The sequence below is a fragment of the Rousettus aegyptiacus genome, unplaced genomic scaffold (assembly GCF_014176215.1).
Source record: "Rousettus aegyptiacus isolate mRouAeg1 unplaced genomic scaffold, mRouAeg1.p scaffold_m13_p_10, whole genome shotgun sequence".
Lineage (NCBI taxonomy): Eukaryota > Metazoa > Chordata > Mammalia > Chiroptera > Pteropodidae > Rousettus > Rousettus aegyptiacus.
Genome location: NW_023416285.1, coordinates 32,398,869 through 32,418,210, shown reverse-complemented (window position 1 = coordinate 32,418,210; position 19,342 = coordinate 32,398,869). Strand labels below are relative to the sequence as shown.

Below are 19,342 nucleotides of genomic sequence, written 5' to 3'. Positions count from 1 at the left end.
GCTAATGTTGTGTATCGATTGCACTAACAGGCCAATCTTTTCTGCCTATCACCACGCTCTTTGGTAGTGCCATCCACATTCTGACTTTCTGCTTATGTGACTTACTTTGGTCAATGCGCTCGTAGCGAACACTGATGCAAGCGGAGCCTTCAAAAAATTCTCACGTTTCCACCTCCTCTCTTACGCTCTGTAATCATAAAACTAGTCAGCTGGCGAATGAAACTGACCCAGCCACAGTCTATAATGATAATCGAGGCCATAACAGGTTAGATGACAGTCAAATGATCCCCACACATGTGAGTGAGCCCAGATGAGCCCAGCCCTGATCTGAAGAGCTGCCAGACAACCTTCCATCACACATTCTACTTTTTAAAGTAGAATGAGTTTGTAGAAGGTTATTTAGGACAACGGAAACACAAGAATACTAGGATGCATGATTTTTTTCTTTGTGAAGGGTTTTTGTTTGTTCGTTTGTTTTGTTTTGTTTTTAACAATACAGCTCACCTTGATAGGGATGACTAAAAGATTACTCCTGCTTTTTTCCTCTATTTGTTCAAAATTTGGCAGAAAGAGGCTCGACATACCTAATAATGTTTTTAATGATGAACTTCAAGCCTACATCATTTACTCATTTAATAAATAATACAATAGTGTTCATATACCTTTTATTCTAGATTTAGATGATTTCTGCTTTTGGCCATAATGAAATAATTGATATTGAACTTATCTTCCCACTATAAAGAACCACAAAACTGGACAAAATATATAAGGCAACTCTTTTCAGGCAGGGGAAAAAAGCAGTAAAGAACTGAGATCCATGAGATAAGGGAACATATAAAAATTTAGCATTATCTTTACTTCGGCTTTCTGCTCAGGGGTACTTTCAAACCAAAGTCCAAGATGATGGAGACCAAGAAAAGAGAAGTAGACTTGCTGAGCTGAGGAGGCAGAGATGAGAGTGCAGGGCTGCAATGTGGCTGGTGTTTGTCAGACAAGGTACCAGAGAGGAGGAAGTTTCACAGAAGGGGGAGCCCAGAAGTTGCATGGGCATTTGCCTTAGGTTCTAAATGGTGCATGGGCAATGTGAGACTTTTGAGGTCTAGCAGAGAGTGGCTACTGCAGACTAAGAGCTGAACAGGGTTCCCAGGGTGTACAGTCCTGGAAGACATTATAGTCCTAGTATAAAGTTCCATTCATAATAGAAAAACCCATACTAGCACCTTGAGCTTTTCAATGAGACCCTAGAATGGCCACACCTTAGGAGTAATAACCATGCCCTAGGGAAAAGGTCACACCTTAAGAATAAAGAAATTATCAAAATAGACACGCCCTAACAAAACCTAAAATTAAGTTTGAAAATATTCAGAGGACCTTCCAGCAATTCACTTACCTATCACAACAAAAGTCAGACCCTTTTAAAAGGAAATCATAATTTTAACTCCCTACAAAGTAATATTCACAATTTTCAGCATACAAAAATTTTGGACATATGAAAAAAAAAAGCAGAAAATGTGACCCATAATAAAGAGAAAATGTAGCCAATAGAAATAGATCTTAAGAGGATCCAAGTATTGGACTTATCAGAGTAGAACTTTGAAACAACTAGTATGAATACATTAAGAAATAAATGAACAGATATACATAATCAGTAAATATACAGGAGTCTCCAGCAGAGAAATTAAACTACAAAAAAGGAAACAAATGAAAATTCTAGAACTTAAAAATAAAACATCTAAAATGAAAATTTCACTGGATGTGTTTAACAGCAAATAGATGCAATAGAAGAAAGGGTGAGAAAAATTTAAGACAAGTCAGTAGAAATTACTCCAACTGAAAGAGTGGGAAAAAAATTTCAAAGAATAAAGAACAGCATCGAGCAACTCAATAACTTATAAGATAATATCGAGTGGTCTTACATGTGGTTAGAGTCTTAAATGAAGAAGAGAAAGAATATAATAAAAAAAAATTAGAAGAACAATGACCAAATATTTCCCATATTTTGTAAAAAAAAAAATTAACCTACAGAGAAAAGGAGCTCATAAAATCACAAGTAGAATAAATACAAGGAAACCCCATATAAGCACACTGTAGTCAAACTGCCTTAAAATTAAAGGTGAAATATTTAAGTCAGCTGGAAAAAAAATTAAAATGTTGTTACAGAGGAATGATATCTGAAAAGGCTTCTCATTAGAAACAAAGGTGGCCAGAAGACAATAAAAAGACATCTTAAAGTGGTAAAAGGTGGAGGGAGTCAATCTGGAATTATATATACAGCTAAAATATACTCCAAAATGAAAGTGAAATAGATATTGTCAAGTATATGAAAACTAAGATAGGTCACTAAGAAAACCACTACATGAAATGCTAGAAGGAATTCTTCAGGCTGAACAGAAATAATATCAGATGGAAACTCTGATATATAAATGCAATGAAGAGTACCAGAAATTTAAATATGTTAGCATATATAAAGGCTATCATCTTTCTCTTTCATAAATTACATTAAAAATGCATGACTCCTTAAAATTAAAAAAAATGACTTTGGAGTTTATTCATGTAAATGTAGAATATATGACAACAATAACACAAAATACAGCAGTATAAACATTTCAGAGACTTTAATTTCTAGTGTATAACATTTAAGTTAAATGTCTAACATGCCTAAAGTTTGGCATTTGCTAGGTTAGAAGCCAACCAGAGAAACAAAAGAAATAGAAGACATGGTTCTTGACCTCGAGGAACTTACGAGGAGATTAGAAAGCAAAATATACAAAAGTGAAATACCTTAGCAATAATTAAAAAGTGATGAGTGGAAAAATCACAAGGATATACAAAATGTCTTTTGTCCTAGAGTTCATAATGCAAAAATGCGATAGAACTTACTGTAGTTCATCTGTAGACATTTCGTGAAATTCAGGGGGGAATACCAGACCTCACTTCATAGCTGATGCCTGAGCAAGTATGTATGAGCTGGAATTTCAGCCCGCCTGTAGGAACTTTTATGCAATGAAGCTGCACAAACATCCACAGTGGCTCTGACCTGAGTGAACAGAGAGATAATAAGGATTCTTAAGTCAAATCTATAAAATCTTTAAGCCAGCCAGAAAAAAAACTTAAAGAACTTCATGAACTATGCATTAAAGAATTTCATGAACATTAACTGTCCTCACATTCAAAAGGAAGAAGATAACTCCTGCATTAATTTTCAGGAAGAAATTTAAAGGATCTCAAGCCCCGTATATTTCTGGAAGTGTCCTGTCCAGTCTGATTAGCCTTTACTTCATCTTTCTATTTTAAACAATCTTATGGGAATATTTTACACTTCATCTTTTTAGGAGAAATTATGAAGACAGGTATTCAAATAAAGGAGAAAATATAAAAGTTTGTATTGTTAATTAGTGTTAAATATTAAATAGCCCAAAAAAGACAAGCTCATAAAATTTTACTGAACAATGACTCTCAGGAATGATCTTTAAAGAAGTCTTTTTGCCCCTTTTCCATTGAATACACTCAGTACGCATGCACACATATTCCATCTGTGCTAGTACCAATATTAATATAAAATCTGGCAGCATGATGATCTTTTAATGTGATAAGTCATCAATTGCCAAATCGGGAGTTAACAGCTCCTACCATTTAAAATTATTATTAGTTTTCTTGAAGGGTGTAGAAATTTTATTTTATTTTTAAATTAAAGAGAAATGATATTGTTTGTATCTTAAAGAAAATAAAACCAAAATTTTAAATTTTTTTCTAATTGTATCCTCAAAATTCATGTTTGTTAATTATGAAGTTATTAATGTATACTGTAGTGTTATGTTTTGAAAACATACAAAAAAGTAAGAAAACTTTAAAATTCACAATCCTCTCACCTAGAAATAAGCAATGCTAACATTTTTATTTTCCCTCTGGTCTATATTTTCTGCATGAATAGGTACCCCAGACAATAACATAAAAAGTTATTTTAAAAACTCTTAAGTTATACTAAAGTTTTGAATGTTTTCTTTCATCTAACTTATTAAAGACCTTTTAAACACATTATTTATCATCATTGTGGTAGCCAGTCTCCCAGATGGCATCCAATGATTATTGCTTCCTGGTATTCATGAACCTGTGCAATCCCCGCCCTGCTCTGCCCTTTCCCCTTCAACATTTAAAGAACTGACCTGTGTAATAAAATACTTCAGAAACAATAGAGTGTGACTTTCAAAGTTATGTCATAAAAGACATCACAGTTTCCACCCTTGCTCTTTTTTGGAATACTCACCACAGAAGAAACCAACTGATATGTCATGAGGACTACAGCATCCCTACAGAGAAGCCCATGTGGTGAGGAACTAAGGCCTCCTGCCAATAATGAGCACTAATTTGCCAGGTATTTGAGTCTGTCACTATTTAAGGAAATCCTCTCACTCAGTCAAGTTCTCAGATGATTGAAACTCTGGATGACACCTTGAGTGTAACCTCATGAGAGACTCTGTGACAGAATCACCAAACTAGTTTGGTCCTGGGTTTCTCATCCACAGGAATTGTGTGTTAATAAATATTTATTGTTTTAAACATCTAAATTTTGGAGTAACTTGTTGCACATAGGTAAATAATAATTTTGGTGCTAAACATGGGGCATTACCATAACAACAACAACAACAACAAAACTAAAATGTTGGAGGGCTTTATAACAGTACAAAAGAAAGACTTTGAGAAGTTAAAGCAAAGTGCATTGAAGAAATTGTTAGCAGAAGCCTAGTGACCTTCATGGAAGCTATTGGTGAGGGCTTGGAGGAAAATCCGGAAACTATTATTGAAAACTAGAAGACAAAAGATTCTTGTTATATATGACAAAATTTAGCAACACTGTCACATGCAAAAAACATGGAAAAAAGAAAAATATATCTAACAAACTAAGTGATCTAGCTAAGGAGATTTCCAGGGAGAATGTTAAAAGTTGTTTTCCTCTTGCTGCTTATAGAAATATATGAGAGAAGAGATAAGCTGAAAGAAGAACTATTAAACAAAAAGTAGTCAAGACTTCCTGCTTATTAAATTTTCCAGATGACAGAAAATGCTAAAATTGTAAAATGGCTTCCAGGCAAAAATCAAATCCAGGGCTCTTCCAAGAAAACATGGTCTAAAGATGAAGCAGACACTATGACTATAAAATTCTATTTTAATTATTTTTAAAAATCTAAGGGATTAAAACTCTAGGGCTTCCACGCAGCTCAAGGGCACTGTCCTTCAAGCATTTTCAACAACAGTCTCAGGTAGAAAATAATAGTTCATTTTGAAGAGATATAATGGTGTAGTTTTTATCTAATGGAATGGACCTCACCTACAACCCCTTTGCAGGTGACTTAACAAAGTTCTTTTTTTTTTTTTTTTTTAATTAATGAGGGCAGAAATACTATCAGGTTCGACAGAATAGATAGAAACCGCATAAAATGAAAAGAGGCCTCAGACTCCAAAACTTTGATAGGCAGAAAGCAAACTGAAATTGTCTCTCAGCTGCAAAACACAGGTTACTTTTAATGGAAAAGGAAGGAAGAATCAAAGAGGGTGGAACCAAGGACTCAGAGGGTAGAGCCAAGAGCCATGAAGAACCAACCTCAGAAAAGAATAGGCTTGAGTCCAACTGAGGAACTTTCAACATGTGCCTGGCCAAATTTTAGAATTGCTATGAAGCAGTGACCTCTTTGTGCCCTCTGTTCTCCACTGTCTTGAACAGCAGTATCTATAGGAGCTATCTATGCCTGTCTCACCAGTAGATGCCAGGTGTGGGGGGAAGCAGATAACTTGTCTCTAATTCACAGGTCTTCAAATCGAGAGGAACTATACTTGGAATTATATGCCGAAGGAACTATATACCCAGAGATTCATCTGCCCCAGGATGTGATTTAGTTGATGAGATTCTAGATTTGGAACTTATGCTGTAACAGTTTAAAACTTTTAGGAGCCTTGTGAAAGGGTGAGCGTATTGTGTGTGTGTGAGGGACATGAATCACTGGGGCCAGAACACAGATTATAGTAACCAATCGGTCTCCCCAAAGACCCTCAGTCATTCTTGCCTCCTAGTACCCATGTCCTTGGTTAGCCCCCTACCACAATGAATAGGATCTGTGCGACACATAGGATGTTGTGAAAACAAAAGAGTGTGACTTCATAAAAGACATTGTAATTTCCATTTTGTTTTCCCTTAGATCACTCACTATGGGAGAAGTCATGTCATGAGAGGACACTCCAGTCTTATGGGGAAGTCCATGTGGTAAAGAATTTAGATGTCCTGCCAAAACCTGCACTATCTTCCCAAGCACATCTGTGAGCTGTCTTGAAGCAGAACCTCCAGCCCCAGTCAAGCCATCAGATGGCTGTAGCCCTGGCCAACATCTTGACCAAAACTTCATGTGGCAGAACCATCCAGCTAAGCTGCTCCTGGGTTCCAGACCCACAGAAACTGTGTGAGATAATAAATGTTGATTATTTTAAGCCACTAAGTTTTGGGATAATTTGTTATGTACTATAGGCCTTATTTTATCATACGGATATATTATTTAACTATTCTTCAGCGTCAACCATTTAAATTCTAATTTTTCACCATTACAAACAATACTGCTATGAAGAAATTGATAAATAATATTTATTAAACTTTTAGTATGTCTCTAGACTAAATTCTTAAAAACAAAATTACAAGATATGAACAATGTATCTTTAAGCCTGCATTATATGAGTATCAATTTTATTGTAGGCTCAGCCATACTTTTAAAAATCACAAGACAAGAATATCCACAATCACTATTCTTATTTGACATTATACTAGAATAATTATATTTAGAAAAGAAAATGAAATTCAGAGTATAAAACAGTAGTGAAAATAATAAAAATTAGAGAGGAAAAATTTAAATCCTCACTATTTTCATTTTATATGATGGATATTTGGAAAACACTAGAAAAACTATAAAAAAAGCTATTATAAATGATAAGAAAATTTAGTTAGGTGACACGAGACCAAACAACTGTCTCCATCGTAGGTACATTCAAGAAACTTTGAATAGAGGTCTGATCAAGTGTGTTTATGGGCAGCGATGGGAGGAAAGTAGAGCTTCTTGATTGTATCCTGCTGAATTCATCTAATTCAACAAACAAGTTACACCAATGCGTGTAACCATTTTAGTTGTATAACACTTGAATAGTACATGTGCCACTTTCGAATGCATGCAGACAATTATAATCCCTAATTATTGTAAGGGGAGTTGTTAATTTTAAAACTACAATTAGCAGGAGGAAAATAAGGGAGCACATGGTGACTGAGGCAAATTTGTCAACCTAACTCCCTCATTTCTTCCCACAATCCCCACAGGTTCTCGTACTCCTTCAGAGAGATAATCTCTGACACTCAGGTCTTCACTGTTTAGCGTTTGCTTCCTGAGCCACTGCTGAGTCACTCATGCTTCCAGCCTGGCAAACTCGCACATGTGAGAGTTTAGCTGGTTTCTATCCTGCAGGGTATAGTCAAGCCCAGAAGCCTAAGTAGAATTCACAAAGAATTGTGAAGCTCGAATTTACGGGATTGTATGTTTGTAATTCCCAGCCACCCATGGTTGCAGGCCTCAAGAATAGATGGACCTTGATGCTGAACCAGAAACTAGATTCTGCCTTGAGATTACCCTCCTTCACCAGATCCACTAGCAAGTGATAGATTTAACCAAGATGTGTTGCCATTGCTCACTCTGCTGCACACTCCCTTAAGAAGACATCTATGATAAAGAAAATAGATAAAAATGGGGACAAAAATCAGGAGGGGGAAAGGGTCAAAGTGATCCGCAAATCTCTGGAGCAACAAGGACTGCCTGTGATCTCTCCTGGCACTACAGAGCCCACCTCCAGGCTCAGTGCCTTTGCAGTAATGCTTTATATACATTTGACCTTCCTACAACGTCTGACAAATATTCCTTAGACTAACATGTGTTAAACGTGGCGAGATATTGGGTTGTTTATTCCCACAGCCTACCCATACATCATAGAGCTGAGTGTGTTGGCCACTAGGAAGAGCCTGCAGATGCCCCTGCAGGGTGTGGGCAGGGCACTCTATAAAGGGGGAGGGGTATTTAAATGACTTTTCCAGCACACACAAGGAGAGTGGATGGTTTTCCATAGGCAAAGACAACAAATTGCCAGAAGTAATTTGTGTGCTTTCTCTGAAGTGAACTGCATAAATTGTGTCCTCCAATTTCAGCAAGTAATGAGAATCTCATTCGTAGCCCGGAGAATGCCAGACTGAAGCACACATCGTGTTTATTCACAATAAACTGTGACCCAAGTCTACTGAGGCCAGAGCAGCTGAGTTTAAATGGTTAGAAAGAGAGAAAATATGAGAAAGTTGTCCCCAGCATTCACCCATCTATGAAGCTATTAAAATATCATATCTTGGAATCTTCAGAGAGTGCATTTTCCATCATGGTTTCACAACACTGTACGATTTCTCTATTTATCCCATGGGATATTAAAGAATTCGTTAAGCAGATTTATAATTAATTTTACTTCAAATGAGTATATAGCATATCACAGTTATGAGCACAGAGAGAAAATATGAAATAATAATAGGATATTGTAAACTGAAAAAAAAGTTGAAAATCATAGGATGTATAGGATAACTCTGACATATTAAATAGATATAGAGCAAAAAGAGTGCATCGATGTCCTTTTTCTAAGTCAAAGTTGTTTTAATTCTTGTTCGGGTTTTAACCTTGATTTATATTGAATTTCAAGAGCACTGTCTCAGTCTCCAATTCAGTTAGATTCAGCCTCTCTCAGTGCTTGGCACTGAGCTAGGCACTGGCCATATGGAGAGGAATAACACATATCACATAGAGAAGAGTCTACAAGGTGACATTGTTGCTATTTTGTTAGCAAACAGCAACAGCGCAGCAAGTCAGTTCAGTAAACCTTAGGGAGAGCCGACTATAAGGTTGGGCAAGGCCCTGGTAACCGCCCAAATAATGCCAAGCAGCAAGTGGCTTTTTAAAGTCATATTATGTATTGACTTTGCATAATGTGTATCTGGGAATGGCAGATTTACTTCCCTAATTATGATTTCCTTGTGCTAATATTAAAATTAGTCAGTACTCCCTGATCACCTTCAGAGGAAGAAGTAGCTTTAGAAGTATGCTGGGCAGCAAGATAAAGAAAAGATTCAAGATCCCCAAGCCAATAAAACGTGGCTCCTGTCCCCCTCTATTCCTTTCTCTCTATGCCTTTTCTTTTTTTCTTTTCTATCTTCTTTCCTTCCTTCCTTCCTTTCTTTCCTTCCTTCCTTCCCTCCTCCCTCCCTCCCTCCCTCCCTCCCTCCCTCCCTCCTTCCTTCCTTCCTTCCTTCCTTCCTTCCTTCCTTCCTTCCTTCCTTCCTTCCTTCTTTCTTCTTTCTTTCTTTCTTTCTCTTTCTCTCTCTCTCTCTCTCTCTCTCTCTCTCTTTCTTTCTTTCTTTCTTTTGGAAGTTATATGTGATTCTTTAAAAATATGGAAAATGTTTATTGTAATCTTTACAAAATCATGGGAGGAGAGAGAAAACACTTTTTAATGTATTGATATATTGAGCCTCTCTACTAAGGGCTAGACAGTGTACTAACTGTATTACACATTATCTCTTTTAATCCTCCCTAGAGCCCTGTGAAATAGGCATTGTTATTATTGTTCAGAGATGAGGAAACTGAAGCACAAAACCAATAAAAGATTGAAACAGAATTTGAATATTGGCCCACTAACTTTAAGACCTATTTCTTTCCAGTATCTAATATACTCTAACCTTTAATATTCCAATTTACCAACAGCCCAATAGAGAAACGGGCAAAAAAGAGAAACCAACAGTTCACAGAAAAGGCTCTGAAACATGTTTTTTAGATGTTTGATTATATTTGTAATAGGATAAGTGCAAATTAAAACTTTGCTTATCAAAAACAACAGAGCTGCAGAACATTTGGCATCACGATGTGCTTGTGGTGGTGTGGGGGGAGGGGAGGCTTGCTCATACACTGCTGGTGAGAATGAGGGCACTTAGACAATTCCTATAAAAATTACCCAATAATTTTATCCTTCAGGTATACGTGCATTTGTGAGAAATGGCATGCGCAAGACTATTCACTATAACATTGCCTATAATAGCAAAGGACTGATTCTCATTAAGGAAGACTTTATACATTATGGTCATCTCTATAAAGAATAATATATAACAATAGAAAAATGAGTATTATTCACATAATTTGCTTAGTGAAAACAATAAGATGCAGAACAGCAAGTGCTACATGCTTTAAATTGTGTGAAAGGGGAAATATATATGTCTTTGTACTTAATTAGACTAGTAAAAATTAGTACCAGTGTTTGTCTCCAAGCAGGGATCTGAGTAGCAGAAGAGAACGGCGGACTTCTAGCTGGACACCCTTTGTGCCATTTAAATTTTGAAACTTGTAAATATACTATTTTTAACAGTAAAATTAAAAATTAAAAAAGATGCCAATTAATTCCCCTTAAGGACACTGTATTTAACTACTAGACAGTGAAGGAGGACAACGATGCTTTAGTGGGTTGAAATCGAAATTTGTGCAAACCGATACAAAATTACCACCAGCTAGCTTTCTCTGGCCATTCATGTCTTTAGAACTACTTAAATTGTTGTTAAGGCTATGAGTTAAGTGCTTTATTTTTCTTCCTGCTTCTGAAAACAATATAACAATGATGAGAACAATTTATGAAAACCCTGAGCTTAGAGGTGCATTTATATTGTCTCATTTAATCTTTATGAGATAACTTTATAAAGTGTGAATATCAGCCCCATTTTTAAGGTGAGGAAATAGAGACTTAGAAAAATCTGTATTATCTATTTTCATTAATTTCCAGGTAGTACAAAACAACTGTTTTCCAATGTATATGGCTTTGAGAGAAAACTGAAAAAAAAAAAAAAAGTCTTTAAAAGTCTACTATGCCATACAGAAAATAAAGATGCTGACACAAAATTTGTTCCACAGAGATTATTCTAAAGGACTCTTCTGACATTCAAGTGCTACTCAGTAAAAATAGTCCAGGGATTACATAAGAGATGCTGATGTTTTAAAGAAAGAAAAACCCCATAACACTACAACAGCCAGAGACTTCTCTCCCATTCCCGTCAAGTTCTTAGCTGAAATGTGCACAAAGCAAGTGCTGTTCTTTTAACACAGAGAACCAAATCCTTTTCTCACCACACTATGATAACACACACACACACACACACACACACACACACACACACACACACACACAGTCCAGGTTTCCACTGCTATCTGAAAGTAGACATTCTTATAAAAACTTTCATAAGCTGAAATGATGTAAAAGGAAAAAGCATTTACCATTGATATATGGAAGAATTTTTGAGCATTCCCAGACCCAAAATTCAACAAATGCACAGTGTCTTTATGTCATTCACCATGATGATAATGCTTAATTATATACAGTTTTATACTAAATGTGACACCCTTAAAAACTCTCTTAAGCTTTTCTGATACCTTAGGACACATCTTGCTAACGGATGCATAAAATAAATGGAGATAAAGCACAGAAGCTCACAGACGCAGTTCAGGGCTATGGGGCTTGATATTGAGTGTGGTTCGCGCCAGCAGCCTGGCCTTGCTGCTTGGAGGGTATGCTGCCTCTGTAATGGCTCCTGTAAGACAAACGCTGAACACAATTTTTGCTTTTCACCTTTTTTCCATACCAGTGAAAATCTTCTTTGGATTTCTTTCAGTTAGAGAAAAGAGGTACTAATGTAGGACTTTAGCAAAAGCAAAGTGGCTTGAATTTGAACTTTCAAAAAATGGGAGATACCTGTATATCTCCTTCACCATTCCTTGTATGAGCCTCAAGCATTTTTTCACAAGTTACTGAGTCCAGAATAAAAGTCTGGCATACAAAAAGGATAAGAGAAACTTTCCATTAAAAATATACTTGATATTTTATTACAAAGTAAAGGCAACAGAATCAATCATTTAGCCTCGGGCTTTCCTCCCATCACTGTGTAGGAGGTTAGAATTGCAAGAAATGCTTACAAAACCAACCTTCTATTCCGTGTTGCCCCAGATGATATCGTAATCAGCCCACATTCAACTTCTCTCTTAGTCATCAAAAAGTGCTTCATACCTCACTAAAGAGCTCCCAAGAAAATGGTTACTGTGTTCACATTCAAAAATGAATGAGATTGAATACAGTCTTTCCACAAAGTTGCCATTTGGGCTCTTTGCGGGTTTGCAGTGTGCTACCAGGATTGTGCTCGAATTCAAACTTCTTGATGATAAAAACTCCTTGTCGATATTGGTGAACTGAAATGACTGAACTGCCACTCCAAAGGGCATAAGATGGTATGTGGCGCACAGGATAAGGACATTGTAAAACTCATTTTATTTCTCCTTTGGTTTTTCGTGGTATGGATTTTGTTTACTGCTTCCACATGATTCGATCCAGTGGGACAGAGTATAATCATCATCAAGGCATGGTCCCAGGCACTGAGGATATAAGCAAATATAAAAGCCAAAACAAATCCTGGCCCTCAAGGAGTTTAATATTCTGCCAGATGATACAGAAATATACAAGGTCAGATAAGTGATATGTGACATGGAAAGAAGATAACCCAAAGAGAGTAGAAACTAACAAGGGGTACATTAGTTAGAATGGCCAGGGAGGGTATCCGAGGAGGGGCCACTACCAAAGAGGCCTGAATGAAGCCTGTGGTTATCACAGAAAGAGAGTCCAGTGCAGAGGGAACAGCAAACTCCATGAGATGGGAGTAGATTTGGTGGAAATAGTGAATGCCTATCTAGGAAAGGTACAGGAAGCAAAAGGGAAAATTGAACGAAAGGAAAGGGGACAGAAAAACAGTTAAGATCCATGAAGGGCCTTGTTGGTTATAAGGACTTTGGATATTGGGAAGCCATTGAAAGGTTTTGATCAGGTGAGTAACATGATCTGATTTATATTTTAAAATGTCATCTTTGGAATCTATAATTATCTCAAAAGTTTTTTTAAATGATGTCTCTGGCAGCTGGGTGGGTAGTAGACTATAGGGTATGTGATAGGCTGACTCTAAGATGGCTCCCATTGATCCCCACTTTCTGTGTTCCTGCCCTTCTATAATGCCTACCCTTGAGTATGGGCTGCATGTATTGACTCACTTATAATGAACAGAATATGACAGAAGAAATGAGATGTCACTACAAAAAGACCAACTTTCATCCTGAACATTCTCTCCCTCTCTCTCTCTCTCTCAGGTCACTCATTCTGAGAGTCACTCATTGCTAACTGCCATACTGTGAACCACCTTATAAAGAAGTCCGCATGATGTGACAAGGAACTGAGGCCTGTGGTCCAAAGCCATGAGAAGCTGAAGCCTGTGACAGTCACGTGCTGACTGTAAGTGGATCCGTTTGTCCCAGTCAAATCTTGAGACAACCAGTCCTGACCAACAGGTGGATGGCAATGTCTCGAGAAACTTTGAGCCAGAGGAACCCAGCTAAGCTGCTCTCAGTTTCCTGACCCACAAAAATTGTGTGGTGATATATGTCCATTGTTTTTAAGTCATTATGTTGAGGAATACATTGTTATACAGCAATAGATAGCTGATACAAGGAATAAGAGTAGAGGCAGAAAGGCCAGTTACAAGCCATTGCACTAAAGAGACAAATAACCTAGAATAGGGTAGTAATGGTGGAAGTGGTGAGAAGTGGACCTGGGCAGGACAGACAAAGAAGATAAGCAAAGCAACCTGTTCTTTGTGACATGGAAAAGAAGAGCAAAACACTAGGACTCTAATTTCCACTTAGTGGAGAATAACCATCAAGTCCCACAGTAAAAGAGCATGTTTGCCATGAAAGATGGAGAGAACAGCTCTAGAAGGATTTTATCACAGGCTTTTATGGAAAGATACGGGGACAAGAAGTCTGAGGACACGGCCTGATCTGAGCTTTGTCTACAATTATGTGGCAGGGATTAAGAGCTGATTCAAGGAGCTGAGAAAGTGAAAGCAGCAGGATCTGACAACAGCCTGAATTTTTGGAGCAAAAGACAATAGTGATAAGTCCAGAACATCTTTGTTTGGTTAAAGCAATCAGAGAAACTCACCTGAATAAATATGTCAATCCAAGAGGCTAGGATTAAAAATTATTAAAAACCCATACCCTTAATTACTCCTCTATCCAGGATAGGTTGCAAGTTAACTGTAAATACAGGAACTCATCTATGCTGCACACACCAGTAGAGAGTCAGGCTGTTGCCGAACATGCAAGCATTAGCCCTGGAGGCAGTTTAGCCTAGTAGGTAAGACATGGGTTTTGATGGGTTGTGGTAGAAAGTCTAGCTCCCCTATTGCTAACTGTGATCACGGCAAATTTATTTAAACTCTTCAAGGTTCCGTTTTCTTGACAGCAAAATAAGGGTAATAAAGTTACTTACTCTTAGTACCTTTAGTATAACACTGGGTGGTTGGTAGGACTTGAAAAGATAGCATATGTGTTTTCCTTAGCACAATGTCTGGCATATAATAAGTTCTCAATAAATGAGCCTTGAGTTGCCATGATGTGAAGTCACCTACCACTGTTTTTTCTGATTCCCTAGAGAAAAACACATGGCAAGTGAAAAAGGAGGCAGTGCCCTTTATCTCAAAGCAAAACTGCACTGCTACGTCAGAGATTGAAAACAGTAAGGTACACATATCCCTGTAAAGCTATTCATCTAGGAAAAGCTGGGATTCAAGCCCACTTTACCCAATTAGCGAACACAGGTGCTTGTCTTTTCTGATTCCTTCTTATTTTTGATAATGAAGCTTTTAAAAAGCCTTAAGATGAGTCCTGCTGCTGAGTTGAAGGAGGCCCAAATGGGGACAGGGAAGATTTGTTGGAGAAACAATACTCCACAGAATGTCACTTCTTCCAATCCACCCTATTGCATGCTGTGTCACCACACCTGCTTCCTTGGCATTCACTGGCCCACTGATATATAAAGAGACAACCTACAAAACAAGCAGGTCAAGATGTTCGTGTTCACCAAGGCACCTGCAAGGTACAGGCTAGGCTCAGGGTATGTCTGACATGCCATAGCTGTGAGAGACACTTCTGCTTGGATAGCACACCCCACACCTGGGCATTTGGGGCCTTGTCAGTAAGAGCTAATGCATACTCTGAAGGGAAAGGCAGACTCAGCAGCTGATAGGTTCAGATACAAAAATCATCACAAAGTAAAGCCATCAACATGACTCTGGTGGAAGGAGTGATCACTTCATGAATAATAATGCCACAAACCAAGACCACTATGAATATACAGAACGATGTTAACAAGAAGCCCAATATATATATGCAAGTATGTAAAGACCCATCTTATGTTTTAATAAAAAACTGAATAATAGTGTTTGTAGCAAGAACAACTAAAAAGAACAAAATTTGTTCATATTTGTTTTATGTATATGTCTAATTTCAATGTGCACTGTGTAGTTAAAGATATCCACCTGAATTCAAGAGTATGTCATCAGCTTGGCTTCCTGTTCTGAAATGAAAGATTTCAGAAATCAAAATGTACTTGTAAATCTAAATGTTTCCAGTTATGCTTGTAATTAAGCCATAAACCTTTTGCTAACACCCACAAACAATTTAAATTTGGAAACAGAAGTATCAAAATTTATACAATTTGTAAATTTTCTTAATATTCTTCCTGACTGTGGATCTTTGCCAGGATTCTGTCATTTCTAATCTATAGTGTCAGTTTGACAGTTAAACCAAACAAGAGCTGATGTTTGTGGCAGGGGAAAATAATCAGCACATCCATTCATTAGCATCCTGCTTGCACATTCATTGCCAATTATAAATATTTGCTTGGACTAAATTCTGCCACCACCATTACTGCCTGTAACAAAATGATACATTTGAAGAGTCAATCTTCTGGCATTTTGCAGCTGGGACGCAAGAATAATCAAATGTTCATAAACTAACACTTGGGTACCAGCAAAGTGTCTTGCTCAATATAGAAAATGATTTTCCTAGACAATGCGACTACAAGTCAAGCTCTGATTCATGAGTTTCACAATTATGTTTCTGGACTATACCCATTAGCTTTTGTTGAAAGCCTTTTCATTTGCTATTTGGGGACATTTTCAGAGGACGCTCGAGTGCACAGTTGGCCTTGTACACTGGCAGATCCTGAAGGATTCTTGGGGGAACTCCGGATCCTACTAAATGTAGTGAAAGTTGGTGTCCTGCCAAGATTTCCTTTAGGGCTGGTGCACCTGCCCCTCAGCTGCTATGAGTGGTGGCTGCTAATGACACACAGCTGCCCTCTGCTCCAGAGAACTGCCCTCGGTCAAAGCCATCTTGACCTGGAAGCTATGTCTTCCCCCGACCTTAGTCAATGATTTACCAACACGGAGTACGAAGGCAAACGGCTTCTCTCCAAAAAGGAACAGCCAGCTCTATGGTGCAGTTTATGCTCTGAAGCTTCCCCATGGGGCCAGGCTGAGGCTTATCTCCTGCAGAGACCACATACTTTCTTAGTTTTCCTCCTGTGACCTGTCCTGCTTCTCTCACTCAGCTTCCAAGTAGACTCTGAAAAAAAAAAAAATGCTTGAAAAAAAAATCCACATATTAGTCTGCTTCTAGGGAGCCCAACCTAAGACACTCAGAACTTCTCTGCTTAGGATGGGAATGTGCTTCTGCCAAGGCCCAGCAGGAACCCGAGCCCCACCCCCGGAACTGGTTACTATTTCCCAGATACTTGAAACTGGTGAGTCTTTTCACTTGCCATAATCTAGACATCTTCCCACAAACTGGGAGATATACAATCCCAGGACTGTGTCTCCCCCGCCCCCGCCCCCCACCCCAGCACTGAGCACAGTTCCCACAGAATTCCTCGTCTCAGTCCTGACCAATAAAATCCTTCTCAACCTTTCTTAGAAATCGATTAGAAAAAGACCCAAAACCTAAGAGAAAAATCAGCACAGTAGGTATGAACAAAATCAGCCCACTGGAATGGAAATAGAGACATGGAAACATAACAGATGCTCATTCTCATTCATAATAAGTGAAATATGATTTAAAACTATACCGAGATATCATTTCTCAACCATTAGACTAGGAAAATTTTGAAATATAATTTTTTATTCTATCTGTATATCCAGACCAGTGATAGCAGGTTTTTTCTCCTGTTACAAATGAATTATTAGTCCAAGAAATGCCATTGTAGGATTCCACTGTTGGGAAATGAATAGGATAAAGCTCTGCAAAACCCTTTAGGGCTGTGGGTGAAAGGAGAGTGCAAATCTTAATTATTAACTTGAACACCTACTTCCTTAGGAATGTGACATATTCTAGTACGTTCCTTCTCTAAGTCTTACAGAATGTGTAGCTTTATTTTCTCTGTCCCACTCAGGCAAGACTCTTTATTATCATTTTTATCTATTTCTCGCTTTGGCCTAAAATCTTCCTCTCTTCAAGACCATAAAATGTCTTGGCAGCACTAGGGCCATACCCTTCAGTCTGTCATATTTTTTCTGCCCATCCTACAGCAGAATTGGGTTAAGTGGGGTTAAGTGTGCATTTTTTCTCTACCCTACCATGCCTACTAGTTATGTCTACCTGTGTCTGTTTCCTTTGTAGATCTATATGATTTTTTTTTGCATTATTTTTTTCAAATATTCACCTCCTCTCTCTGTAGAAGGATTGTAACACTTTGCCCCAATAACGTCAAATTTGGTCCTATAATTTGCATTGGCCAGTGAAATGTGAGCAGAAGTGACAAAGGCCATTTCCAATCAGAAGCTTTAAGACCCATCAGGTGGTTATATCATCTTATTTGTTCCTCTACTACGAGACCATCACATTCCAGAAATGATTCCAGAAATGATTTGTTCCTTTAGCTTGGGTCCTAGAATAAAGACAACATAGAGCAGAGACATGAAGGACATAAAACACAAGCAAGAAATAAACCTTTTTGGTCTTAAGTCCCTGCAATTTGGGAGTCATTTGTTATTGTAGTACAACCTAGCCCAGCTGTCTGCTAAACCTATAAGGTCTAATGCATCTTATTTTTCTTTGTATCCCAACAGCAGCTAGCATAATCTTTTGCCCACAGTACACATTCAATAAAAATTGGCTAAATTGAATTTTTCTCTTCCTCTTTTGCTTCCCTTCCCTTTCCTTCCTGAACAATTCAATCAAAAAGCCATTATGAGGGGCCAGGGAAGGTAACTGCTTGGTAAAGGTGTGAAGAAGAGTGGTAGTGGCCCAGAGCCTGGCATCAGAGCCTGAGTAAGGTGAGGAGACTTGATCAAATAAATATATTACGGATATAGTTTCTCACTATCAGAGAAAGGAATTATAAACATGGAAAGGGAGAAAATTATATTGAACCCTATTTTGTTGGATTGGAATTGAAGCTATTAATACAAATGCATGATTTTCAATATATGTAGATAGATAAACAAATAAACATAATTGTAAACATGTGTGTGTATTACATGTGTGTGTGTGTGTGTGTGTGTATATATATATATATATATATATATATATATATATATATATATATTAGCTAGTTCTCTCCTCTGAAAGGACCTGGGAGTATCAACTCCCCAATGAAAATGACCACACCTAGCACTTAGGTCTTGGTTTCTAAACACCATTCTCTACTAAAGGAATCAGGGATGTTTGGGAAAACAGCTGATTCTAGAGCTCAGACAGGGAAAGTAAAAGATGAGCCTGGAACATCTTGTTCTACCATAACTAAGGAAGTACTCAAAAGGAAACAGAAGCCTGTTTGAAGAGGCTCCCACTGGCTAATTCTGAGACAATTAGAGCATCAAAATAAATAATGAGAGTAATTAAGTCAAATCCATGAAACAACATAGGAATCCAATATATATAAATATTTAGACAGACAGAGAAATTGAAAGTTTGACAAGGAACAGGACATTTACATAATCTCAAAGTACCGCTCTCAATATACTCATCAATTATTAAGGAAAATAGTAAATTTATATTGGAGAAGCCTGGCTGCCATCACCAGTAATGGAACAAAGTGAAATGTGTGCACTGAAAGACTGCAGCGAGCCACACATCACCACGTGCATGATGTCCCCGCCAAAGAGACATAACTGGATCTACTCATGAGGAAGCACAGACAACCCAAACGGAGGGATAGCCTGTGATCTTCAAAATTCTCACAGTCATGATAGTCAAGGGAAGACTTAAAAACTATTCCAGATTAAAGGCAACTAAAGAGAAATGACAACTAACATGGCTAGGGAGGTACAAATTAGAGAGACGTGGCCACAAGTCAAAGAATGACAGCAGCTGCC

At 37.7% G+C, this 19,342-nt stretch overlaps 1 long non-coding RNA gene across 2 annotated transcripts in view; it reads right to left on the bottom strand.

The window, feature by feature from the left end:
• Positions 1 to 15,364: 15,364 nt before the first annotated feature.
• LOC118608663 overlaps positions 15,365 to 19,342 on the bottom strand; it is a 28,827-nt gene continuing 24,849 nt past the window's right edge. For both annotated transcript variants that reach the window (XR_004953075.1, XR_004953074.1), the window contains exon 3: positions 15,365 to 16,595. This is a non-coding gene — a long non-coding RNA (uncharacterized LOC118608663). The remainder of the gene's footprint in view (positions 16,596 to 19,342) is intronic.